This window comes from Gopherus flavomarginatus, chromosome 13, assembly GCF_025201925.1.
Source record: "Gopherus flavomarginatus isolate rGopFla2 chromosome 13, rGopFla2.mat.asm, whole genome shotgun sequence".
Lineage (NCBI taxonomy): Eukaryota > Metazoa > Chordata > Testudines > Testudinidae > Gopherus > Gopherus flavomarginatus.
This window is the reverse complement of record NC_066629.1, coordinates 4199845-4227366: the sequence shown is the minus strand read 5'-3', so window position 1 is coordinate 4227366 and position 27522 is coordinate 4199845. Positions and strand designations below refer to the sequence as shown.

At 44.3% G+C, this 27522-nt stretch overlaps 1 pseudogene; it reads left to right on the top strand.

Moving 5' to 3' along the window:
* LOC127033532 (E3 ubiquitin-protein ligase TRIM71-like) overlaps positions 1–27522 on the top strand; it is a 37804-nt pseudogene that overhangs the window by 7051 nt on the left and 3231 nt on the right.

Genomic DNA, 27522 nt, shown 5'->3' with positions numbered 1-27522 from the left:
GGAGAAAAAAGACTTGCTAATAGCTGTTAGCACAGAGAGCTCACCCCATCAGCCAGTAAATGTGGTTAAGCAAGAGGAATCAGGGTTTGATCCTGCAGGACAAGGAGAAAAAAGAAAACTGAATTTTGCAAAGAGAAGCCAAAAGTTAACTCTAAAATTCCCAAACTCCAAGGGTATTGAGCCAAAGGTGTGGCATAATAAACATAATTGTAAATGGACACTTGCAATGAATTTGTTGTTATTGTTAATGGTGATTTTTGTAACTAATGTGTTGCTATTACCCAGAATTGTAAGAATGTACCATGTGCCCAATCCTTTGGAAAGTCCCTTGAACGTGTTGAAAGCAGTACATGAGAACACACTTTATAGTAAAAGGCCTTGCTATACTAATGTTTCACAGTTAATGCCTGTAAACAGTATTGAAACTTTTCACAGGGGAAAAGACATTCCAGACCTGACGTGCACTAGGAAAGGGGAAACTGAGGCACACTACCATATTGATTGCATGGCTAAATGCCAAGATTCCTACACTGTAAATAACATTAATATCTATGTTGATTTAATGTTAATTGGGTTCCAAACATTTGCCAGAGTGTGTATGAATAAAGTAGCTATGTTCTTTAGCTCTTGGCAAGATCACATGAGACATACAGGAATCCTGCTGCAAAAGGAAATCCAATCCACTATTGTTCTAACCAAGTTTTACCTTAAGATTGTAAAGAAATTCAATCGTTTTATTAAACGTAAGTTTGGTAAAGCATTTCTGTTATACATTAATATAGCTTCAAACCCAGGACAAGCTGTAATAAGACAGAACCCAGGACGGGGAGCTCTTGGGATGAAGTCAGTGATGTCTGTGTCATCCCTTCCTGCATCAATTTTGCGTTGGGGGTGTGACATTATTGATATAAACTGGGACCATATAGAGCATGGTTTGCAACCAAGGTCCTGTAGTGGCACCAAATCCTATGTAAAGGGGGTCATATAAGGTGTCTAAGACCAGGGTATGGGTCACTGATTATGATTATGCTGTCTGTATGTCTGTATCATTTTGTAGTTGAAGTTATGAATATTGGCTGTATACTGTCTTGTCATGGTATAATTCCCCACTCTGAACCTTAGCATCCAAAAGATGGGGTACCAGCATGAATTCCTGTAAGCTCAATTACCAGCTTAGAACCTGTAGCGCTGACACCAACCAGGAATTCCAGTGCCTGGTACACTCTGGTCCCCCCAAAACCTTGCCTGGGGAACCCCAAGACCCAGATCCTCTGGATCTTAACACAAGGAAAGTAAACCCTTTCCCCCACCGTTGCCTCTCCCAGGCTTCCCGTCCCTGGGTTACCCTGGAAGAGCACTGTGTGATTCAAACTCCTTGAATCACAAAACAGAGAGGACAATTCACCTTCCTCCCTCCTTCTCTTTCCCCCTCCCAGACTCTTCCTGAGATAAAGTAATCCTGGCACAGAGAGAAATCAGCCTCTCTCTCCCTCTTCTCTCCTTTCTCCCCACCAGTTCCCTGGTGAATCCAGACCCAGTCCCCTGGGGTCTCACCAGAATAAAAAAAACAATCAGGTTCTTAAACAAGAAAAGCTTTTAATTAAAGAGAAAAAACAGTAAAAATTATCTTTGTAAATTTAAAATGTAATAGGTACAGGGTCTTTCAGCTGTAGACACTGGGAATACTCTCCCAGCCTAAGTATACAAGTACAAATTAAAATCTTTTCAGCAAAATACCAATTTGAACTCCTTTCAGTCAAATGCACATTTGAACTCCTTCCAACCAAATACACATTTGCAAATAAAGAAAACAACCATAAGCCTAACTCGCTTTATCTGCCTTGTACTCACTATTCTGGATCTATAAGAAACTGTATCAGGGAGATTGGAGAGAAACCTGGTTGCACATCTGATCCCTCTGAGCCCCCAGAGTGAACAACAACCAAAACTAACAGCACAGCACAAAAACTTCCCTCCCTCAAGATTTGAAAGTATCCTGTCTCCTGATTGGTCCTCTGGTCAGGTGACAGCCAGGCTTACTGAACTTGTTAACCCTTTATAGTCAAAGAGATATAAAGCACTTCTGTGCTATTAACTTTTCTTATCTGTTTATGATACGTCTATATTTCAAACTTGTGCTGTGTTACTGGGAAAGATCCCAGACAAGTGGGTGTTAGCTCTGCTTAGCCTGCTTGATGGCCCATTAAGGACCATCAGCTACACAATTGACCCATTGAGAGGAGGCAGATATGCCTTGTGACTCAGCAGGGTGTGCAGAAACTGGCCCATGTGACTGCAAACTCCATTTTGCTGTAATTTTCCACAGTAAGAACAAAGAAGTGTTCTTACACCTGGAAGTGCCTATATAAGGCTGATGCCTCATCTCCATCTTGTCTTCAATCCTGCTTCCTACCTCTGGAGGGACTTGGCTACAAGCTGAAGCTCTACACAAGGGACTGATGACCCATCCCAGCGGGGGATGTTCTCCAGAGACTTGATTTGAACCTGCAGTTTACTCCATCACTGCTACAAGCCTGAACTAAGAACTTTGCCATTACTGTATGTAATTGATTCCATTTAACCAATTCTAGCTCTCATCTCTATCTTTTTCCATTTATGAATAAACCTTTATATTTTAGATTCTAAAGGATTGGCAACAGCGTGATTTGTGGGTAAGATCTGATGTGTATATTGACCTGGGTCTGGGGCTTGGTCCTTTGGGAACGAGAGAGCCTTTTTCTTTTACTGGGGTGTTGGTTTTCATAACCATTCATCCCTAGGACGAGTGGGACTGGTGGTGATACTGGGAGACTGGAGTGTCTAAGGAAATTGCTTGTGTGACTTGTGGTTAGCCGGTGGGGTGAAACCGAAGTCCTTTTAGTTTGGCTGGTTTGGTTTGCCTTAGAGGTGGAAAAACCCCAGCCTTGGGCTGTGATTACCCTGTTTGAGCAATTGGTCCAGAATTGGCACTCTCAGTTGGGTCCCACCAGAACTGCATCATCACAGGGAAGTTTTAACCTAAGCTGGTAGAAATCAGTCTTGGGATCTTTCGTATGGGTCCCCACATCTGTACCCCAGAGTTGAGAGTGGGGAAGGAACCCTGACACTGGTATTTAAAGAAGATTGGAATGTAGCTCACAATCGGACACTTTCTTCTATAGTGCCAATAAGGTAAACTAATCACCCGAATAAATCATCTCCACCAAGCACAGCACCTTCTCATATTTTACGTGCATATAATATATTTTTAAAATCAATATAGTTTGAAGGTTGCTCCATTGAAAATGTTACGGTCCTACAGACCCACCTTTATCACTTGTTTACGACTTAACAGTGGCACTAACTGCCAAATATCCCACAAGTGTAAACTTTCAGGGCCATATTCTCTCTTTTCCCCTGCCCAGGTATATAGAATCATAAAATGTAGGGCCGGACTGGACTTCAGGAGATCATCAAGTCTGGCCCCTGTGCAGAGACAGGACCAAGTAAACCTAAACCATCCCTGACAAATGTTTGTCCAACTGGTTTTTAAAAGCCTCCAATGATGGAGATTCTAAAGCTTCCCTTTGTAAGCCTGTTGCAGAACCTAAGTATCCTTATAGTTAAAGTTTTTCCTAATATCTAACTTAAATTTCCCTTGCTGCAGATTAAGCCCGTTACTTCTCATCTTACCTTCAGTGGACATGGACACCAATTGATCATCATCCTCTTTGTAACAGTCCTTAACATATTTAAAGACTGGTATCAGGTTCCCTCTGTCATCTTTTCTCAAGACTAAACGTGCCCAGTTTTGTAACCTTTTCTCCTAGGCCAGGTTTTCTGAACTTTTCATAATTGTTATTGTTCTCCTCTGGACAATCCAATTTGTCCACATCTTTCCTAAAGTGTGGCGCCCAGAACTGGATGCAGTACTCCAGCTGAGGCCTCACCTATGCTGACTAGAATTAACAATTCCCTCCCATGTCTTACATACAGTATTGTGGTTAGTGCACTTTAAAATGAGATTTAGCCTTTTTTGCAGCTTCATGTTGTTAACTCATTCAATTTGTGATCCACTGTATGCCCTAGATCCTTTTCAGCAATACTACTGTCTAACCAATTATTTCCCATTTTATAGTTGTACATTTGATTTTCGCCCTCTTCCTGAGTGTAGTACTTTAACAGTGGAGAATAGTTAAAAAGAAAATCACTTATTCCTTAACTATCTTTAGAACGGAACAGCCTAGTAATAATTACAAAACCAAACAGTAAATCCAGTAAAAATAGTTCATGTGATCCCTAATTATTATTATGATTATTTTTCTTTAATTTAGGAAGAAAGGGATATCTTTATCTCCAATTTTCCTTCTCTACACTACCCGCCCCAAACAAGATGGCTGTTTATTTCTGAGGCTATATTCACAAAATATTTGTTCTTAAATTGAGTAATCGTGGATGAATGGGCAGCGGTTGATAATGCTACCATGGCTTAGAGGTCATTCCAAAATCCCATCCGTTAAATCACAACGTGGCAATCTGCCCCTGCCCGTTCATTATCTGTGTATCTTCAAGTGGGGCAAAAATGAAGTTTCAAAGATGGGGAAAAACCCAATCTTATGCTTCCTGCCCTTATGGTTTTTAAAAACAAGAAAATAACAATATAAGTGGAAGGCACCCCGAAATGTGACACCCAGAAAGAGAACTTTTTGCAAAGCAGCTGCATATGTTTGGTTTTGGGGGATGTGGTTGAGTGGGGGAGAACTTGAAATCTTTTGAAACTTGTCTGAGGCAAACATAAAACATAATTCTGTTCTTAAAAATGAGATAAAATGAATACATTTTGTCATGATAGAATGCTTTTCTGTAATGGAAGATGAACTTTATATCCTTCTACAGATTGTGTTTGTACTAATCCAAGATTAGTCATAGTTTTTAAAAATGTATATGATGTCCATTAATCATGATCCAAACCAGGTCTGCACAACATATGGCCCGTGGGCCGCATTCGGCCTGCGAAGGTTCACTTTGCGGCCCGCGGCCGGGAATCAAAGGGCTCTGGGCTGCCTGCAGCCATGGGGAGCTCAGAGCTCTTTAAGTCTCAGCCGCGGCTGGGATTCAAAAGGGTCTGCGCTGCCCGCAGCCGCGGGGAAACCAGAACCCTTTAAATTCCAGTCACGGCCGCAATTCAAAGGGTTCTGGGCTGCCCGCAGCCGTGGGAAGCCCAGAGCACTTTAAATCTCAGCCACGGACGGGATTCAAAAGGTTCTGCTCTGCCCGCAGCCGCAGGAAGCCCAGAGCTCTTTAAATCTCAGCCACGGCCGGGATTCAAAAGGCTCTCAGTTGCCCGCGGCAGCGGAGAGCTCAGAGCTCTTTAAATCTCAGCTGTGGCCAGGATTCATAGGGCTCTGGGCTGCCGCAGCAGCCGGGAGCCCAGAGCCCTTTAAATCCCAGCCGCCAGGGCTGGCGTTAGGCCAATTCAACCAATTCCCCTGAATCGGGCTGCCCCTAAGAGGGCTCCGTGCGCAAGCCCCAGTATGGTGTACTGGCAAAAGCCAGTGCGCTGTACTGGGGTGGCCCAGCTTCCCCAGGGGGCAATTTAAAAGGCCTGGGGCTCCCAGCAGGGGCTGGAGCGCCAGGCCCTTTAAATTGCCACCAGAGCACCTCTGCTGGAGCCCTGGGGTAGGGATGCCGGGCTCTAGGGGCTATTTAAAAAGTCCAGGGTTCCCGTCACTTCTACCACCCTGGCCCTTTAAATAGCCGCTGGAGCCTCACCACTTCCTCAGGGCTCCCGCAGCTATTTACAGGGCTGAGGCAGTGGAAGCATGGGAGCCCTGGGCCATTTAAATAGCCCCCAAGCCCCAGACTGCAGCTGCTACCCTGGTGAGGGAGGGAGGAGGAGGGGGCACTCACCATACAGGATGGGCTGTACCCCCTGTATCTGCACCCCCTGCCCGCACCAGCCCCGCACCTCCTGCCCTGCCTGCACCAGTTCCTATCTGCAGCCAGCCCTGCACCTGCTGCCCGCAGCCACCCCGTCTCCAGCCAGCCCCGCACCCCCTGCCTTGCCTACAGCCCTGCACAAATCCCTGTCTCCAGCCAGCCCTGTACCTCCTGCCCTGTCTCCAGCCAGCCCCCACCGCACCGCCTTCCCTGCCCACACCAGCCGTGCACCCCCTGCCCTGTCTCCAACCAACTCCTGCCGCACCCACCTGCCTGAACCAGCCAGTTCCACACTCCTTTGTCTCCAGCCCTGCCAGCCCATGCTGCACCCCCCCGTGGCCCTGCCTGAAACCAGCCAGCCGACCCCACACCCCGTCTCCAGCCTGCCCCACACCCCTTGCCCAGCCTGCAGCCATACCCTATATCCAGCGCCCTCCCCCCCCCACCTCCAGCCAGCCCCATGTCCACTGGTGCCCTGCAGTTCCCAGGGAAGTAACCCTGAGAAGGGTAGGGAGTGGCTGGGACCCACACGTGCACCCTAGCACACCCTCAGGGAGTAGCAGAGCTCATTTCTAGTTCAGACCCATCTTTTTAAAAACGAACTTTAGGTAGTGTTAACATACATCTGTATTTTCCCGGACATATCAGACTTTTTGGTTCTTAAATTGCCATCCGGGAGAAAAATACAGATGTATGGTAACCCTACTGGTACAAAAAATACATACTGTGGCAGAACTTTTTATAGGGAACCAGTTGCTAAGAAATGAGAGGCTTTTTTTTTACATTTTTTTTTTTTTTTATTTTTCAGTCTTCCCTGCGGGGCCCCGCCAAAAATGTTCGAATTGGGCCCTGCACTTCCTAAAGCCAGCCCTGCCAGCCGCGGATGGGATTCAAAGGCTCTGGGCTGCCCGCAGCTGTGGGCAGCCCAGAACCCTTTAAATCTCAGCCACGGCTGGGATTCAAAGGGCTCTGGGATGCCCGCAGAGATTCCCGGCCACGGCTGAGGTTTAAAGGGCTCAGGGCTCCCGCCGCCACGGGCAACTCAGAGCCCTTTGAATCCCGGTGGCTGCTGAGATTTAAAGGGCTCAAGGCTCCCTGCCACTGAAGGCAGCCCAAAGCCCTTTGAATCCCGGCTGCGGCTCCAGCAGATGGGCTGGGGCTGGGATTTCAAAGGCTCAGGCCCCCCTCAGCAGCAGGAGCTCTGGGCCCTTTAAATCCCTGCCCCAGCCCTGCAAAGCTCCGGGTTCTCCCAGCCGCCGGAGCCCTGGGCCCTTTAATTTGACCCTGAGGGCTCCCAGCCACTTCTTCAGCTGGGAGACCCTGGCTGATTTTAAAATCAAGTATCACTTCCCCACCCCCAACCTTCCTTTTTGGCCCACAGCTGTTTTAGTGGGGCAGTGCTGGGGAAGCAGGGTTTGTTTCTGCAGCACTGTGCGGTGCTGGGATGGGGTGTTTCTGCCGGGCCGGGAGGTCCTGGGGGGTGGGGCATGTTTCCGCGGGGTTGGGGGGGTTCGGCCCTCAGCTGTTTCCTTTGGAGTAATGTGGCCCTCGCCGCTTTACCAGTTGTGCAGGCCTGATCCAAACCCTTCCGATTTCAGTCTGCTACTCCAGAAATGGGAATTGGGGGTGGGGTGACCAGATGTCCGGATTTTACAGGGACAGTCCAGATTGTTGGGTCTTTTTCTTATATAGACTCCTATTACCCCCCAACCCACTCTCCTGATTTTTCACACTTGTTCTCTGGTCACCCTATGTGGGGGGCAGCAGATTAGGAGGGTCTTTTATATGTGGGTCTCTACAAATTTAGTACATATTTGTCTGCTTGAAAGAGAACCCTTATATGTATCTTTCTGCTTGAAGAAAAAACTGGAATCTCTGCTGTTTTGGTGAAAGATCTGTGTTCGTTTGGATCTTCCTGATTAGAATCAATACAAAACCTTATTCTGAGCTACAACTATCACAGTCCATTAGATTTATCGGGCACAGGGGACCCTGTTTGGTGGGGCGGGGAAGCAAAATAAACACCACCAAAAACAAGCGAGGGACAGGAAAGTTGGCTGCTGGCCCTGAACCTTGGGGCTAGGTTCAGAGAAGGAGACTGTGAATAATAAATGATGGCAGTCAGTTTTCTGACTCGCTAATTCACTGTGGAGTTGGCTGTCGGTGGGCATGGTGCTGTGCTTCTACCCACAGAGTTCCCTTCCGTCACCCAGATAGATCTGGATTCCTTACACTTATGGTAACGAAGGGGACAGGCTGGCCCTCTGATTCTTTGAGGGTACACTGGGGTGTATGCAGATGCTAACGCTCAAATAAATAAAGAAACCAGTGCAGCTAAAGTGCCTCTTAATATGTTGCATTAAGTTGTATGAAGGTAAAAGAATTAAAACTGAAGTTGGCTCCAAAGAGTAATGCACTTTTTGCCTTTTCCAACTTGTGCTTAGAGCAGGGATTCTCAAACTTCATTGCACCGTGACCCCCTTCTAACAACAAAAATTACTTCATGACCCCAGGTGGGGGGACTGAAGCCTGAGCGCACCCAAGCCCCACTGCCCTGGGTGGGTGGGAGGACCAAAGCCCCAGGAGGCAGGGGGGGGAAAGCTGAAGCTCAAGGCTTCAGCCCCAGGCCAGGGGGCTGCAACCTGAGTCCTGCTGCCAAGGGCTGAAGCAAGTTTAAGCCAGTCCTGGCAACCCCATTCAAAGGGGGTCACAACCCACTTTGGGGGCTCGACTCACAATTTGAGACCTGGTGGTTTAGAAGATTCTAGCAGGTCATCTTGAAGTTGACTACACTCTGTCCTCCTCCAGCTGCCTTTCACTGTCTAGTTATCTTCATTGCAGAGTGAACATATGTTGAGGTCTCCGAGGGGGAGATTAGATTTTTTTTTAAAAGCTTAACTTTAAGAAAGGGTGGTGGAGCTGGAGTAAGCATGGTCATATTAAGTGGTGGTCCCCCACTGATTTTCTTTCTCTTGTAATTAAATCTAGATTGCAAAGCCTATTGATATATCACCTTAGAACAACAGTCCCCAAACTTTTTTTTTCCTCACACCCCCACCCCACCCCACCCCACCTGCGCGCCCTCACTTTCTCCAAGCTGGGGCCAGAAGTAGGGTCATGGCTCTGGGGGAGAGGGGGGACATGGACGGGGTAAGGGCCTAAGGCTGCAGGTGGGAGCAGAGCCAAGACTGGGGCCCCAGGCATGGGGCGGCATCTGGGGCCTGGGCCCAGGCCAGGAGTGGGGCTAGGTGGCGCTCCCTGGATGGAATGCAAACATGCAAGCAGGTACTGGTAGTGAATAAATACATGATATGGCATATACAGAGTTTCACTCTGGAGTGAATGTGGGTTTGGGATTTAGTTTAGGTTTATTAACCAACATGATTCCATTTGTCTTAAAAAAGTGGACAGGCTAATCTTTAAATTCTGTAACTAACTTACAATGTACAGTTTCTTCCTCCTAAATCCAGTTTCTTCCCAGAAGTTCCACTGACACTGAAAGTGCTGGCTGGCACAGGAGAATTGCCACAGTCCTTGACTTCGACACCACCTTTGGTGGTGATGGCAAGCGTTTGCATCCAGTTTGCCTTGTATGTTCTGTCTTGCAAATAGAGAGGATTGTCCTTGTTTTTTTTGCTTGATATGCCCAGTGCAACAACAGGACAGTAAATTTAAATGGCTCAGAAAGTTTATGCAATGTTTGTATATGCAAGAAAAGTTATCTGAAATGTGCAATAGGTGACATACCCAAATGGGTGAGTGTTGGCAGATGGTTTCCGTTCTTGAGATAAGGGTGGGATGGACATCCTGGTACTGTCTTGTTAAGGGTATGCTTACGTTCATTTTGGATAAAATGTGGTTTGCAGGGTGCTTATGCATAGGGAAGCAAGCTGTGGCTCGCTGCCCTAGGAACATTCTAGAGAAGGCCAGGGGGAGAAGGGTGAGCTCAGCATGTGGAATGGAGAACTATGAGCATGTGATAAACTAACCCATATATGGAAAGATTAACTCTGATTGGTTAGAGGTTCATGTTATGTAGGTTGTTATGTAAGTGCCATGTGCTCTAAAATAGCAAGGGGAGGGGCTCCTTGCTGGAGGGACACTGCCTGTTTTTTTGTACCAGGGGCTCTCCTTTTGTTCACATTGAATAAAGCCGTGTTGAATTGAATCAAATCACATCAAATTGAATCGCATCAAAGTCCCTTGATTCTATCCAGCATCAGATTCATTGGGATCCATAAAATCCCAACAATTGCAAAGAAAATAATAACACTTCTATTTTATTCTTGTCCACATATGAGTGGCTGCTTACAAGAGGGATCGCTTTTCCTCTGTAGAAGCTGTTGTGAACACTTGGCTTACTACCCGTAATATCGCCTCTTATGGTTAAGATACTTGTTTTCTTCTGTGGGTAGCTTAGTGTGTCATGCCATTTTTTTCCCCTGTGTCCTTTTCCAGGTGCCACATCTCTACTGTGACACTTGTTCTGTCCTCATCTGCTGGGAATGCACCACGGGACCACATGTGGGTCATAACTTTCTCTATCTTCAAGGTGTCCTCCAGGATTCTGGAACCCTCACCATTCAACTGCTAGGAGATGCTCAGCAAGGGCACCAGGATATTCAGGTAAGTCACTCATGTGACTAAGGGAATGTTCCCTTTTGTCTTCCAGCTGTGCCTGCTTCTCCAATGTCCCCTGTGTGTGAAGGGCAAAAAACTGTCCACTATTCTCTACCCCACCCTCTCCCTTGTTGTACTTGGTGATGTCTTTTCACTATTCAGGAAGGAACTTTCCTGTCAGCAGCAAAGCAAAGGAAATGCCAGCACACTATTCACATGCATCTTTGTCGCATCCTCCTTTCATAAATAGGGACATCAAGCTGTTTCCACATGAGACTGTGCACAATTTGACTTGTAACTTGTAGGCTCTGTCATAACATATTCCCAGATTTGGACCTTAGCGTCCAAAATATGGGTGTTAGCATGAAAACATCCAAGCTTAGTTACCAGCTTGGACCTGGTAAAGCTGCCACCACCCAAAAAATTAGAGTGTTTTGGGGCACTCTGGTCCCCCCAACAACCTTCCCTGGGGACCCCAAGACCCAAATTCCTTGAGTCTTATAACAAAGGGGAATAAACCATTCCCCCCGCTTCTCCCTTCCAGGTGTTCCCTCCCTGGGTTCCTGGAGAGATACACAGAAGCAAGCTCTGTGAATCTAAACAGAGGGATTCCACCCTCTCTATTTCCAGTCCTGGAAAACAGAAGTACTGAGAGCTAATCTCTCTTCCCCCCTCACCCAGAGGGATTGCAAAGTCAGGCTAGTAAATCTAACACACACAGATATCCCCCTGACTTCTTCCTCCCACCAATTCCCTGGTGAGCTACAGACTCAATTCCCTGGAGTTCCCCACTAAAGAAAAACTCCAACAGGTATTAAAAAGAAAGCTTTATGTAAAAAGACAGAAAATTACATAAAAATGGTCTCTCTGTATTAAGGTGACAAATACAGGGTCAATTGCTTAAAAGAAATATGAATAAACAGCCTTATCCACAAAGAATACAATTTAACACATTCCAGCAACTACACACATGTAAATACAAAAAAACAAACCTATGGTCTTCCTATCTTTGTACTTACAACTTGGAAACAGAAGATTAGAAAAGCAGGAGGCAGAAAAATCCTCTCATAGTCGAGAGAGTACAGGCAGAAGACAAAAGACAAAGAACTCACACACAAACTTCCCTCCACCCAGATTTGAAAAAGTCTTGTTTCCTGATTGGTCCTCTGGTCAGGTGTTTCAGGTTACTTCTTTCCAGGTAAAAGAACATTAACCCTTAGCTATCTGTTTATGACAGGCTCAAAGTTCTGCTCTTGTAGAGCTATCTTGTTTTGGAGGTGGCACATGCCTCATTGCTGCTGTATAGCTGCCAACAACTATCTGCAGCTTTTCAGAACAGAGACTGTCTCTTAGTATGGCTCTGACCAGTGCCAGCACAATGGGTCCCCAAGCATGGTTGGGAGTTTTGGGCAGTGCCACATGACAAGTATTAAGCGTCAGCTACTTGGATTAGAATGATCAGAATAGGAACGCGGATGAATTTAAGCAGAGTGTGCGTGAAGGCATTTCTGCATTCAAGGATCATAAAGCATTTTGTAAGAAAGGTGGAATGCAGCAGCGCACAACAAATCTAAATACGAGAGAAGGATGGAAGAAAATTACCATGCCCCTTCAAACTGCAGGAAGTGTTTTGGTAGGCAGAAAGGAATTTGACCAGATACACAGGTAAGGACCCAGTTCAACCATCCTTACTCTCTCTGCGTAGTACCTGACACTGCAGATAATCCTGCTGATGTCAGTAGAACTTCTTGCCAAGTAAAGGACTAGTCAGCGTGAGACACATGACAGAATCAGGCCCTAAACTACTATCTTCTCCTGAGCTGTAATAAGTAACACATCACTTATACAGCACTGCCCACTTTCAAAGCTCTTCAAATATTAATCTCATAACACACTTGTAGGCAGTTTAGCCAAACTCAAACATTTAAAAGTCCTAAATCAGACCTTAAACCAGATCTTAATAAACCAGACTCTCAATACAATCAAGAGATTCAGCAATTCTTGGTAGATGTTTTTTATTTGCCCCATCTTACAGATGGTGATACTGAGGCTTTGAGGATAGGTTGAATTTTTCAAAGATGGTCTCCATTTAAATGCTTAACTTTAGACATCTAGAACATCATTATCAGAGGTGCTGAAAACCTACAGTGTGTAAGTGAGACTTCAGTTGGAACTGTTGATGCTCAGGACCCTCTGAAAATCAGTCTCTGGATTTTTGCCATTGAACATCTGAAATCCTCAAAGCACTAACTTTTATGAATGCCATGAATTAGTAGCAGAGCTGGGATTATCATTTTATATTCTACTTCCACGTCTCGGGCCTTTGCAGTAAACCTGCTGTATTTCCTTCTGGAGATCACTGCTCTTGCCTAAGATATCAGGGGGAGAAAAGCTTAATAGTTTCCCAAAAAATACAAAAGGTGGCCAGGACCTGGGCAGTGTGAGTGCCACTAAAAATCAGCTCACGTGCTGCCTTCAGCACACGTGCCATAGGTTGCCTACCCCTGGCCTAGGCAATCCCTGAGGCCTGGTCCACACTATGCTGTTAAACTGATTTTAACAGCGTTAAATCAATTTAACGCTGTACCCGTCCACAGTACAATGCACTTTAAATCGATTTAAAGGGCTCTTAAAATCGATTTCTGTACTCCTCCCCAACGAGAGGAGTAACACTAAAATCGATATTAACATATCGATTTAGGGTTAGTGTGGCCGCAAATCGAAGTTATTGGCCGGATAGTTATAGTGATAGCTACCCACAGTGCAATGCTCCGGAAATCGATGCTAGCCTCGGACCATGGACGCACACCGCCGAATTAATGTGCCTAGTGTGGACGCGTGCAATCGACTTTATAATATCTGTTTAATAAAACCAGTTTAAGTTAATTCAAAATTATCCTGTAGTGTAGACGTGCCCTCAGTTGCCTTTACTGTGGTGTTTGACAGTAACAGGCCTGGGTCATTAGCAGAACGCAGAGGTGGTAGGCAGGGCCATTAGGGCAATGCCTTTTTGTCTTACTGAAATAAATTGAGGGGATTGCCTGTTGGCAAAGTAATAAGTAGCACCCAGATGGGATGGAACCTGACCACCTAACACTTAAGAACTTGAAAGGAATCTAGAAATACAAAAAGCAAAACAGATCAGTCTCCCCATCCCCCTTTCTCCAACTCACCAGTGAGTCTGGAAGGCCACCCTAAATCTTTACATGCTTATCTTGCATTAGTAGGAGTGTAATGGTTGAGAGGCATGGAACAGTGCACTAGTTGGTGGGGTTCGGGGGGAGAAAGGGATTTATTTATTAGCTGGCATTGATGTCTTAGGTCTGCGGACATAAATTTTAAATCTGAAAACTCTAAAATGCTGCTGCCAGTGCCCTGATGGAATAAAATGAGACTGATTTTTCAGGACAGTATTGTCCAGTACAGTTGCTAACTGTTTTTCAGTTTGATATAACACACCAGTAATTATAATTTGCTAAAGAATTGTCTGCACCACTGCTGCTGCTGCTGCTGAACCGATTTGAGTGCTAATGTAGGCAGACAGCATCTGTTCACCAGCCTTGCTGCCTAGACCTAATCTGAGCTGCGTCAAATGACAAAGGGATGAAAATGTTGGTGCCTTGTCACATCTAGTATTAAGCTAGTGACTATGTAAGAAACGGGCCTTTAGTTTTAAGTTTTCAGATGCCACGGGCTTGTATGTGCACGGTAAAAGGGACCTGAAAACAATAGCGCTAAACTTTATTGTCGGCCAGCCTGTATTTGGTCCCAAATACAACTTTTTTGGCAAACCGGAGTGCCTTATAAAGTCTAGGACAAATAGAAACATGTCAACAATTTACAAATAAATCCACTTAACCATTTGTTTTTTAACTACCATCTCCATGCACTGAGAACCTGAAACTGACACTGATTTCGGCTGTGAAACTGGCTTGGTTTTTTCATTGCCCAAGCTGAAAGAAATGTAAAACTGTAAACACCATAAATAGTGTCACATCAAACAGGCTTACTCAAATCACTTTTAGAGTTAAGATTTTATTTATAAAAGTGGTAGAAATGTTTGTTTACCACACATGATTTTCGGTTGATTGAATTCCTTGAATTAAAATTTTGGGGTGGGAGGAGTGTCAGGAAAAATGAATGTTGCTTATGCTGGCATTTCTGCAAATTGCTCATGGCGAAACGTTTTTGGGAAAAGCTTATATATAAAAAATGCAAACCAAAGTTGTCTGCTTTCTGCTCTAAAAATGGAGGTTTGTTGCTATTTCTAGTCTGCCAATTTTCTTGCCTTTTAGCCTTATTTCCATCAAAACTCCTTGTTTTTGTTTTAGTCCCCTTTCCTTCAGCTCCCCTCCCAACTCAGAACAATTCCCCTCCCCCATTTTTTCCCCTATCTGGCTGGTCTCTGGCCTAGTCTATGTTGAAAACTTGAAACTGCTGAACTAGGTCGATTTTTAGGAATAGTTTTTAGTTTAAACCCCGTAAATGTTGAGCAGAGACAAACTGATACACATCTGGGTGGTCAGTTTTTACTCTGGGGAATATCACTGGATAGGAGTTGGAGTAGGAACACACTGTGAAAGCAGTGCGAACATCCCAAATGCCAGCAAAGCATTGGAGCTTTCAGTTTTACCTTAATTTGACAAAGTATTCAAAGCCAAAACAAACCGAGAAACACAACTTGTCACTAGTTGCTATATAAAGCATCTTTGCTATTTTAACCCATCTCTTTTAGCCTCAGGCCTTACCGCTTGCAAATTAGATTTAAACTCAAAAAGGTGCCTTCTTTCACACTGTCTCCCATTGTTCCCAATAGTGATGGTGCCAAAGTTCACTCACTAAGGGCTTGTCTACACTGGCACTGTCATAAGTCTCACCCCCACTCTGAACTTTAGGGTACAGATGTGGGGACCTGCATGAACACATCTAAGCCTAATTACCAGCTTAGGTCTGGACTCGCTGCTACCATCCAGATGTCTGAGTCATCTGGAAAGCTGTCTTCCCCTCAAAAAACCTTCCCCTCCCTGGTAGCCTTGAGAGACTCCCCCCCCAGTCCCTGGTGAGTCCAGATCCAATTCCCTTGGATCTGAAAAACAAGGAAGAATTACTCCTTCCCCCTCCCTTTTTCCCCCCACCAGTCCCTGGTGAGTCTAGATCAAATTCCCTTGGATCTAAAAAACAGGAAAAAAATCAATCAGGTTCTTAAAAATAAGGCTTTTAATTAAAGAAAAGAAAAGGAAAAGGAAAAGGAAAAAAAATCTCTGGAAGACGAGCACACAAGTCGATCTCACAGACAACAGATTTAAAACCCAGGATGTTCCCCTGGGCAAAAAACCTTAGTACACACAAGAATACCCAAGTTTGATTATTCCTCTAATTGCACAAAGACAAGTTACAAAAGATAATAAATTTACTACTCTGATAAGAGGCAGGTTCCTTGATCTTTTTTTCACTCTGGCTGAAACTGAAACTGACGAAAACAAAGGAAAATTTCCTCCTTCCTTTTGAAACATCTTGTTCCCCCATTGGTTCCTCTGGTCAGGTGTCAGCTAGGCTGTGTGAACTTCTTAACCCTTTGCAGGTAAGGTGGAGGGTACATATCTGTAGTTCACAGAATAAACACATTACAGGGGCTGTTGTTGTAATCCTCCCTAAAACAAGCATTACTAATTCAGGAAATTCAAAGTTACAGTTAAGGTGTAAATTTAAAAGAAATGCAGACATATTAAAATTTGGAAATGCTGTAGTAAAGGCACTTAGAAAATGTTGTGACCATGAGTCAAAAATGAAAAATGTTTTTTAAAAACCAGTTGAATTTAATCCAGACCAGCGAATACCATAATTATACTAATGATAATTGTAGATTTGTTTTGCATCGTGTCGTCATAGGCTAGAATTGAAGTTACTTGCAAATGCACAGTTAAGACACCTATACCTTAACATTTTTGGATTCCTTCCAAGTTTCCTGGTCTTGCAGTGCTTTTTGTGGTGATAATTGTGACATCCCTGTAAGGATTTTACTCTTGAATTACTGATCCGTACTTTCAACCTTAACTCTATTTAATGTATTTTTAATATTCATAGATAACATCTACATTAGCCAGATCCTTGACTTATGTGAACTGGTATAGCTACATTAATTTCAGTGAAGCTGTGCAGATTTACAACAGCGGAATATCTGGCTCTTGAGTGTCACATATGATTCAAAAGGGACTGGAGCAAGTCCCCGTCTTTGAAAGATGCAAATTGTTTTCATGTAGTTTGTCAGTGGGATTATCAGGTAATCCTTTTATGTAGATTTTAAATGGCATATCCCTGTCAAATCTTGGAACAATGGAGAAAGACTGGTTCTAAAAAGTCAGTCATTTTTATGCAGCTGATTTAAGAAAATAAATCAAGATGGAACTGTTTTTTGGAAATGTATGCCAGCATTTGGCCCAGTTTCTAGCTTCTAGTATATTGATCGGAGAGAAGTAACAACTTGGTGCAGCATAATCGCCATATTTGGGGTCGGGAAGGAATTTTCCTCCAGGGCAGATTGGCAGAGGCCCTGGAGGTTTTTCGCCTTCCTCTGCAGCGTGAGGCACAAGTCACTTGCTGGTGGATTCTCTGCAGCTTGAGGTCTTCAAACCACAATTTGAAGACTTCAATAACTCAGGCATAGGTTAGGTGTTTGTTATAGAAGTGGATGGATAGGGTTCTGTGGCCTGCTTTGTGCAGGGGGTCGGACTAGATGATCATAATTGTCCCTTCTGACCCTGGAATCTATGAGTCTATGAGTCTATAATTTGTTATAGCATGTTATAGTGATTGGATACTGTTTTCTTCATACATTCATCTTGCCTCCTAAAGAGTGGAAAACAGATGTGCTCTGAGCTGCATGTTTGAATAATCCTAACTGTACACAACACACAGTTCATAAGCAGCTCTCTAATGTTCCTTTTGTCTTTAAAGAAACGCACCTCTTTTACTTTGAGTGTCAATCAGTTTCCAGTTTCTTCCGCCATCCAGCTGTGGCACCCTTGCCTTTATAGCACGGTGAATGTAACTGATAACACCCCTTTAATATCAAGACATCTCTGAAGGCCTAGTCCCATGGTCTCTGGAGTCCCACAGTAGTAGCCTGTCTCCTATTACATTGCAGAATGCACTTCCTCAGTGTATGCAATCCAATCAGAAGATGAACTTCTCGGCTAGAGCCTAGAGTGTCCTTGAATCCCTCTGTCATAACTATAAAGGGAAGGGAACGGCTCTCCTGTGTACAATACTGTAAAGTCCCTCATGGCCAGAGACACCAAAATCCTTTTACCTGTAAAGGGTTAAGAAGCTCAGGAAACCTGGCTGACACCTGACCCAAAGGACCAGTAAGGGGACAAGATACTTTCAAATCTTGGTGGGGGGAAGGTTTTTGTTCGTGCTCTTTGTTTTGCGGGTTGTTCGCTCTTGGGACTAAGAGGGACCAGACATCAATCTAGGCTCTCCAAATCTTTCTGAACCAGTCTCTCATATTTCAAACTTGTAAGTAATAAGCAGGCAAAGCGTGTTAGTTTTATTTTTGTTTTCTCAACTTGTAAATGTTCCTTTTTGCTGAGAGGATTTTGCCTCTGTTTGCTGTAACTTTGAACCTAAGGCTAGAGGGGGTTCCTCTGGGCTCTTTGAATCTGATTACCCTGTAAAGTTATTTTCCACCCTGATTTTACAGAGGTGATTTTTACCAGTTGGATCTGGACTCACCAGGAACTGGTGGGAGAAAGGAGGGGGGATGGTTAAATTATCCTTGTGTTAAGATCCAAGGGGTTGGATCAGCGTTCACCAGGAACTTGGTGAAGAAGTCTCTCAAGACTATCCAGAAAAGGGAGCTAGTGTTTGAGAGTTTTCCAGATAACTCAGACATCTGGATGGTGGCAGCGAGACCAGATCTAAGCTGGTAGTTAAGCTTAGAGGCGTTCATGCAGGTCCCCACAACTGTACCCTAAAGTTCAGAGTGGGGAAGGAACCTTGACAGCCTCTGATCCCCTTTTACTGTTCCCCCTTTTTGTGGCAGCTCCACTCTGGCTGTGGAGTATAGGAACTGGTTGAGCAGGTCTGGATCTGTTGTCTCAACTTGGAATGGAATGTTTGATTCAAGTATTACACATTGGTCTCCTGAGCCCAGATCCTGCCTCTCACTATGTTAGTATATGCCGGGGTGTTTGTGTAGCACAAGTGCTCTGAAAATGTCAAATGTTGTCTGTGTAAGTACTGTACTAAGTAATTATGCCAATTAATAATAAAGTGAAAAATTATATATCCTCTTAAAAGCTCCCAGGTACTTGGAGAATAAAGCCTGTCCCAATAGAAGCAATTGCCGTATATATAATATGTGCTTTGAAATCTGAAAGTATGAACAGTACAGTATGCCCGACTTTTCCTCTGCTACTAGATTTTTGTACACTTTGCACAGTTGCTACTTTTCAAGTGGGTTTGTTTCTGATCAGAGAGCTGGCAGGGCAGCAATAGCCCAGTGATTGGCAGTGTTTCAGTGCTACAGCCATCCTTCATTGAGACCAGGGGTAGGCAACCTATGGCATGCGTGCCGAAGACGGCACTTGAGCTGATTTTCAGTGGCACTCACACTGCCTGGATCCTGGCCACCGGTCCGGGGGGCTCTGTATTTTAATTTAGTTTTAAATGAAGCTTCTTAAACATTTTAAGAAAAACCTTATTTACTTTACATAAAAGAATAGTTTAGTTATGTATTATAGACTTATAGAAAGAGATCTTCTAAAAATGTTAAAATGTATGACTGGCACACAAAACCTTAAATTAAGTGACTAAATGAAGACTCGGCACACCACTTCTGAAAGGTTGCCAACCCCTGATTGAGACTATTCTCACTTCCACAGTCAGCTGGGGTTTTGGAGTGACTACTTTTGACACATGCACACGTTTTATTTGTTTGTGGTGTATTTTAAGGTTCAGGCGATGAAAACAGGAATAAAAAGACAACAGAGGCAGAGGCAGGTCAAATCCTGAAAGACCAGTCTTTGTCTTTGAGCACTACATTTTCATCTTCTAGGTAGGTCACTCCAAAAGAACTAGAAACAATCAATAAATAGTAAACGTCATTTTGGGACTCTGTATAGGAGCATATGTGTTCTATGGATCAATATCCAACCACAAATGGAGCCTATTCTTTTGTGTCCTTAACAGTAGAGTATTCCTGAGGTAATTACTGAAAACCAAGCTGAGAAAACAGATACCTGAACCAAAGACAGATTTAAAAATGGACTGAACTGTGATTTCTAGAGAAGATGGAAGTGTCAAAACAGTGGATAGCAGAATTTGGAAGTCTATGGAGAGCTGGGATAATTTGCTTCAGATAGAGTTAAAAAGATTTCTGCTTGAACTGGATAATCAGACTACAAAATCAGCCTTGATTGTGTGGAGGATTCATTTTGTCTTGGATTTGTTCCTTGACAGTCTTGAGGAAAGGTAACCTATTGGAGGAAAATACAAAGATCCACATTTATCTAAATTATACACTGTGTTTAAACAGCAGCAACAACAACAAAACCCACAAGGCTCCTAGCAGTATTAAAGTGACAGTTTTAAAAATTGAGATTTCCTCTTGCTGTGGCTGGAGAACTCGAGTTCAGTTTCAGAAACACTCACCTTTTCACTGCAGCAGAGGAAGCTGATAAGTATTTAGATTACTTGGCCAATAGTGGGTGAGGTAGAAGATGAGCAATTCATTTTGCACACCTCAGACTAGGACTGAATTAATCTGGGTCTACCTCCATAGCTTCACGAGAGAATTACGGATGCCTTCTGCTGAGCACCTGCTTTCAGATCCTCTTTAGTTTTATTGTTTGTTTAAATGTAAAACTGGAACCATCTTCTTCTAAACTGTATTCATTTGGCCAACACAGCTTACAACAGAGCTGGTTCTTAGTTCTCAGAGGCCATTTGGAAGGCTGTCTAAAGCAGACTCCTAAGAGGAAGTAGAACTTTCTTTAAAAGCAGCAAAGAATCCTGTGGCACCTTATAGACTAACAGACGTTTTGGAGCATGAGCTTTCGTGGGTGAATACCCACTTCCTCAGATGTATTCACCCACGAAAGCTCATGCTCCAAAACGTCTGTTAGTCTATAAGGTGCCACAGGATTCTTTGCTGCTTTTACAGATCCAGACTAACACGGCTACCCTCTGATACTAGAACTTTCTTCTCATCTAACCCACATATTCCAGTCCTTTCATTGAAGGGGACCTCTGTCATGCTTCTGTGGGAGAGCTCACAGACAAGCAGACTGTGATTACAGGAATAAAAATGGGCTGCTCCCATCTCCATGCATCTTTCTCAGAATCCTCCTCATCACTCCATTCTCTCTGAGGCTGCAGTTCTCTGACCTAATCTACTGAGCCACAGAATCTCCACTGTTCCTACAACACAGAATATTTGTTAATTTGTTCCAAGTTATCCAGGCTTTGAGAGACCAAATTTATGTGCCTGGAACTTTAATACCACCCCCCCACCCCGGTTTGGTTTTGTTTTTGTTTCCCGTTTCCTTTTTAATGTAACTTCCTCTCTCCTCTTATCAAGGAGATCTTCTACCAGTCAGGAATATTGCTCTCCTTGTCTTAAATTTAGATGTTACCCATACTTATAAGCAGATTATAGAGTTCTAGCATGACATTCTTTTACTGAAAATGATGTTCTTAAAAGTTTGTGACCCAAGTCAGATTTGATCCAGATGTCCTAAGATTCTGTAAACATCTTCCCTACCAGCCCATCCGATGACCATTACCACAAGACTCTCTCTACCTACTTTGAAGCCCTTACTAGCTAGATAGCTACTTACAACACTTTTTCTCTAGTCTGTTATGAGGATTGCATTTCAGAGGATTATGAGCCTCAGCTGTCAAAACATAGATTCATAGACTCTAGGACTGGAAGGGACCTCGAGAGGTCATCGAGTCCAGTCCCCTGTCCTCATGGCAGGACCAAATACTGTCTAGATCATCCCTGATAGACATTTATCTAACCTACTCTTCAATATCTCCAGAGATGGAGATTCCACAACCTCCCTAGGCAATTTATTCCAGTGTTTAACCACCCTGACAGTTAGGAACTTTTTCCTAATGTCCAACCTAAACCTCTCTTGCTGCAGTTTAAGCCCATTGTTTCTTGCTCTCTCCTTAGAGGCTAAGATGAACAAGTTTTCTCCCACCTCCTTATGACACCCTTTTAGATACCTGAAAACTGCTGTCGTGTCCCCTTTCAGTCTTCTCTTTTCCAAACTAAACAAACCCGATTCTTTCAGCCTTCCTTCATAGGTCATGTTCTCTAGACTTTTAATCATTCTTACTGCTCTTCTCTGGACCCTCTCCAGTTTCTCTGCATCTTTCTTGAAATCGTGGAATCATAGAATATCAGGGTTGGAAGGGACCTCAGGAGGTGATCTAGTCCAACCCCCTGCTCCAAGCAGGACCAGTTCCCAAGTAAATCATCCCAGCCAGGGCTTTGTCAAGCCTGACCTTAAAAACCTCTAAGGAAGAAGAGTTCACCACCTCCCTAGGTAACCCATTCCAGTGCTTCACCACCCTCCTAGTGAAAAAGTTTTTTCTAATATCCAACCTAAACCTCCCCCATTGCAACTTGAGACCATTACTCCCTGTTCTCAGGTACCACTGAAAACAGTCTGGATCCATCCTCTTTGGAACCCCCTTTCAGGTAGCTGAAAGCAGCTATCAAATCCCCCCTCATTCTTCTCTTCTACAGACTAAATAATCCCAGTTCCCATAGCCTCTCCTCATAAGTTATGTGTGCCAGCCCCCTAACTGTTTTTGTTGCCCTCCGCTGGACTCTTTGCAATTTCTCCACATCCTTCTTGTAATGTGGGGCCCAAAACTGGACACAGTACTCCAGATGAGGCGTCACCAGTTTCGAATAGAGGGGAATCATCATGTCCCTCGATCTGCTGGCAATGCCCCTACTTATACAGCCCAAAATGCCGTTAGTCTTCTTGGCCACAAGGGCACACTGTCACCTTATATCCAGCTTCTCATCTACTGTAACCCCTAGGTCCTTTTCTGCAGGACTGCTGCCTAGCCATCCAGTCCCTAGTCTGTAGCAGTGCATGGGATTCTTCTGTCCTAAGTGCAGGACTCTGCACTTGTCCTTGTTAAACCTCATCAGGTTTCTTTTGGCCCAATCCTCTAATTTGTCTAGGTCCCTCTGTATCCTATCCCTACCCTCCAGCGTATGTACCACTCCTCCCAGTTTAGTGTCATCTTCAAACATGCAGAGAGTGCAGTCCACGCCATCCTCTAGATCATTAATGAAGGTATTGGACAAAACCGGCCCCAGGACCGACCCTTAGGGACACTCCGCTTGAAACCGGCTGCCAACTAGACATGGAGCCGTTGATCCCTACCCATTGAGCCCGACGATCTAGCCAGCTTTCTATCCACCTTATAGTCCATTCATCCAGCCCATACTTTTTTAACTTGCTGGCAAGAATACTGTGCGAGATTCTATCTAAAGCTTTGCTGAAGTCAAGGAATAAAACATCTACTGCTTTCTCCTCATCCACAGACCCAGTTGTCTGCTCATAGAAGGCAATTAGGTTAGTCAGGCATGACTTGCCCTTGGTAAATCCATGCTGACTATTCCTGATCACTTTCCTCTCTTCTAAGTGCTTCAGAATTGATTCCTTGATTCCAGTCCTGCTCCATGGTTTTTCCAGGGACTGAGATGAGACTGACTGGCCTGTAGTTCCCCAGATCCTCCTCCTTCCCATTTTTAAAGATAGGCACTACATTAGCCTTTTTCCAGTCATCTGAGACCTTCCCTGTTCGCCATGAGTTTTCAAAGATAATGGCCAATGGCTCTGCAGTCACATCCTCCAACTCCTTTAGCACCCTCGGATGCAGCGCATGTGGCCCTATGGACTTGTGCTCGTCCAGTTTTTCTAAATAGTCCCGAAGCACTTCTTTCTCCACAGAGGGCTGGTCACCTTTTCCCCATACTGTGCTGCCCAGTGCCGAGAACTGGACACAATACTCCAGCATCACACTTTTGACTCATATTTAGCTTATGGTCCACTATAACCCCTAGATCCCTTTCTGCCAAACTCCTTCCGAGACAGTCTCTTCCCATTCTGTATGTGTGAAACTGATTGTTCCTTCCTGAGTGGAGCATGTTGCATTTGTCTTTGTTAAGCTTCATCCTGTTTATCTCAAACCACTTCTCCAATTTGTCCAGATCTTTTTGAATTTTGACCCTATCCTCCAAAGCAGTTGCAATCCCTCCCAGTTTGGTATCATCTGCAAACTTAATAAGCGTACTTTCTATGCCAATATCTAAGTCATTGATGAAGATATTGAACAGAGCCTGTCCCAAAACAGACCCCTGCAGAACCCCATTTGTTATACCTTTCCAGCAGGATTGGGAACCATTAATAACTATTCTCTGAGTACGGTTATCCAGCCAGTTATGCGCCCACCTTATAGTAGGCCCATCTAAGTTGTATTTGCCTAGTTTATCGATAAGAATATCACGCGAGACCGTGTCAAATGCCTTACTAAAGTCTAGGTATACCACATCCACCGCTTCTGCCTTATCCACAAGACTCGTTATCCTATCAAAGAAAGCTATCAGATTGGTTTGACATGATTTGTTCTTTGCAAATCCATGCTGGCTATTCCCTATCACCTTACCACCTTCCAAGTGTTTGGTCTTCCTCTTGCTTCTAATGTACTGATAAAAAGTCTTCTTGTTTCCCTTTATTCCCGTAGCTAGTTTGAAGTCATTTTGTGCCTTTGCCTTTCTAATCTTGCCCCTGAATTCCTGTGCTGTTTGCCTATATTCATCCTTTGTAATCTGTCCTAGTTTCCATTTTTATATGACTCCTTTTTATTTTTTACATCATGCGAGATCTCATGGTTTAGCCAAGGTGGTCTTTTGCCACATTTTCTATCTTTCCTACCCAGCGGAATAGCTTGCTTTTGGGCCCTTGATAGTGTCCCTTTGAAAAACTGTCAGCTTTCCTCAGCCATTTTCCCCCTCAGTCTTGATTCCCATGGGACCTTACCTATCAGCTCTCTGAGCTTCCCAAAATCCGCCTTCCTGAAATCCATTGTCTCTATTTTGCTGTACTCCCTTCTACCCTTCCTTAGATTTGCGAACTCTATGATTTCATGATCACATACACCCAAGTGAGGCCCTAACCATACAACCCTGGTGTATTACACCTTTCATGCTTCTGAAAATGGTATTTAGAAAGGAGTTTATTCTTACTGTGAAATCGAACGGTCCTTCACAGAGTAAAACACATTTTTTCTAAATTTTCAGTTATAGTAACATTTAGGTGTCACTTGTCTGAATTTTTTTCTGTCTCCTGTGGGCTCCAAGTGTGCCTTCTAAGTTGACTCTTCGTTTTAATGTTTTCACCACACTTCTCTGACTGCATTGTATAAATGCTGATAGTTTCACTTTATTAAATAGAAAACAGGAAAGTTGACTACACTTGTGTCTAGAGGACTTGAAGTTTCAGTCTCTATCTAAGACTTGCTCATGTCTCTCCAAGTTTCAAGTGCCAATAGGCTTAATTTTATTTTCATGTGCCACCACTCCTTTCTCCAAGTCATATAAAAAGTATTGCTGTCTACATCCAATTGACTTGCATAGATTAGTACAGTGGTCCCCAAACTTTTGCGGGTCACAGCTCCAGCCCCCCTTACCCTTGTCCATGCCCGCACCCTGCCCAGGTCCAGGAGCAGGGCTGCTGCTCGGGGTAGTGGTGGTGGTGGAAACACGGACAAGGGTAAGAGGGCTGAGGCTGGGGGTGGGTCTGGGGCCATGGCCAGGGGCCGAGGTTGGGGGTGGGAGTGGAGCCACAGCTGAGTTGCAGTGCAGGCCAGCAGCCTGGCCTGCGGCAAGGTGCGGCTCCATTCCCAGCCTCTGCTCTGGGCCAGGAATGGAGTCGAGGCTGGGAGTGAGGCCAGGAGCCAGGACCGAGCAGAGCTGGGGCCGGGGAGGGGCTGAGTGGCACTCCCTCCCTACCTCTGTGGGGACTGGCCCGAGCCCACTGCACTCCCTGCACCTGGATGTTCCTTCTTACCCCCCGGCGGGGGCATGCTCCGCACTTTAGGGACCTCTGCATTAGTGGAAAGCAGAAGTCTTACTAGAAGACTAGACTTGTATCCTGTAGCAAATGTATTGATAGTCTAAAATACTTGGGGATAAGAAGGTCATTTTGAATTCTCAGCACACATGTCTAAAAAATGTAGGTTTGATATCAGACTTAATCAACATGTACATTAACTTGAATCCTGTGTCAATGCTGGTATCAGTGGGGTTTGCACAGGCTATATTGGGGAAGCATTTGGTCCTATGTAGTGAATTTCGTGCTGCAGTCTGAAATCAAAGCTATGACATGTCGACATAAGAAGGCCCTGGGAAAACGGTAGTGTGAGCTGCTGTGGAAGGTTAAAAGCTTTTTATATAGATATATTTATCTGTTTTAGTTAATAACAATTAACTTTTAATATGGAAATCTGGCCTGTCTTTAAGTTAGAATAGGGCCATGTTATGATACCCTTGTGTTGAGTTGTTTTTTTGAGTAGTAGTTACAATACAGGGTAGTCCCATTTTAAAATTGAGTTGAGATTTAAGGTATTTTCATCATGAATGAGGATGGTAGTGTCGGGGACTCTAACCCAGATGGTGAGGTTCGTTGTCTGACAGCGAGAGAGACAGGCAACACCAGCAAGGTCCGATCAAAAGCTCTTTATTGACAAGTGCATGCATCAATAGAGAGCAACTCATCTCCAGAGAGAACCAGCCTGCTCTTTACATCTTAGTATAAGCCTATATAGACAGTTCCGTCGCGTCATAAATTATTCACTTGAGCAACTCACCCCCTTCTTCTAACAACTAGAAACTAGATACCTTTAGTATACATGCATGCCTAAAGTTAGAAACGTAGAGGAATTAAAAACAAACAAAGAACAAAACCAGGGAGTGAAAACAAGGAGGCTGGGAAGCTAGGGTTCTTATCGGTTCTTCGAAGGATCTGCTCCTAACACAGCACATCTGGTACTATGCCAGGAATGCAGCCTCTCCCTTATCTCACTTTTTCCCAGCGCTTGTGAGACATGCTGCTTCTCAGTGTTTTTCCACTCAGGGATTACCCAAAAACCTCTATTAGCCTGACTTTGGTCAGGTTGCCATACCTGCCTTTGTCTGCTATATCTTTATTCAGGCCTAACAGTAGAATCTGGCACATGCTAAATATATATCAGTTAGATTCAAAATGTGTACTTTTAAGAACAAAAATTTACTGTGTCAGAGGAATGGATAGGAAATGTGGTAGCCCTGATTATTGCTGGATCCGCAAACAGAGTTGGGCAAAACACAGGATTTCTGGTTCTCAGAGAAATTTTGAAATTCAATTTCTGTTGGACTTTCTGCATGGCCCTGCAGCAACACTGCACAACTCTGGGAACAGGGCTTCTTCAGTTATTAAACGGAGGAATTCTGACTTCTTCCTTGAGTGATGGTCCCTGTTATATTCCACTGAGGATTTACACAGGCGCACCATGCATCTGCAGCTGGAGATTTTGAAATTCATAGTGTCCATTGGTCCGCACTGAGCCCTTGTCTTGCCTCATGGTTTCGTCCAAGGTGATAAAGGGTGGGGCGGACCGATCACATTTCCAGTTCCTTCTTACTGCTGCATGGTCTGGGTTGGAACTGTTAGTGTCCTCTTCTGTGTGTGATGCACTTAAAAAATACACAATTGCACATAGCCAGTGTTAGAGTGGTTTATTGTTTTTATAGATGTTTTATAGTTTTAGGAGTAGAACTGGGTTTTTGGAGTCATTTCTTTCTCTCCTGCTCCCCCTCCCCTCCAATGCGGAAACCTCAGGCTTTAAAATATGCGCCCCCTGCCTGTGTTCCTCCTCAGTTCAAGCCTCCAGGGCGATTACAGACAATTT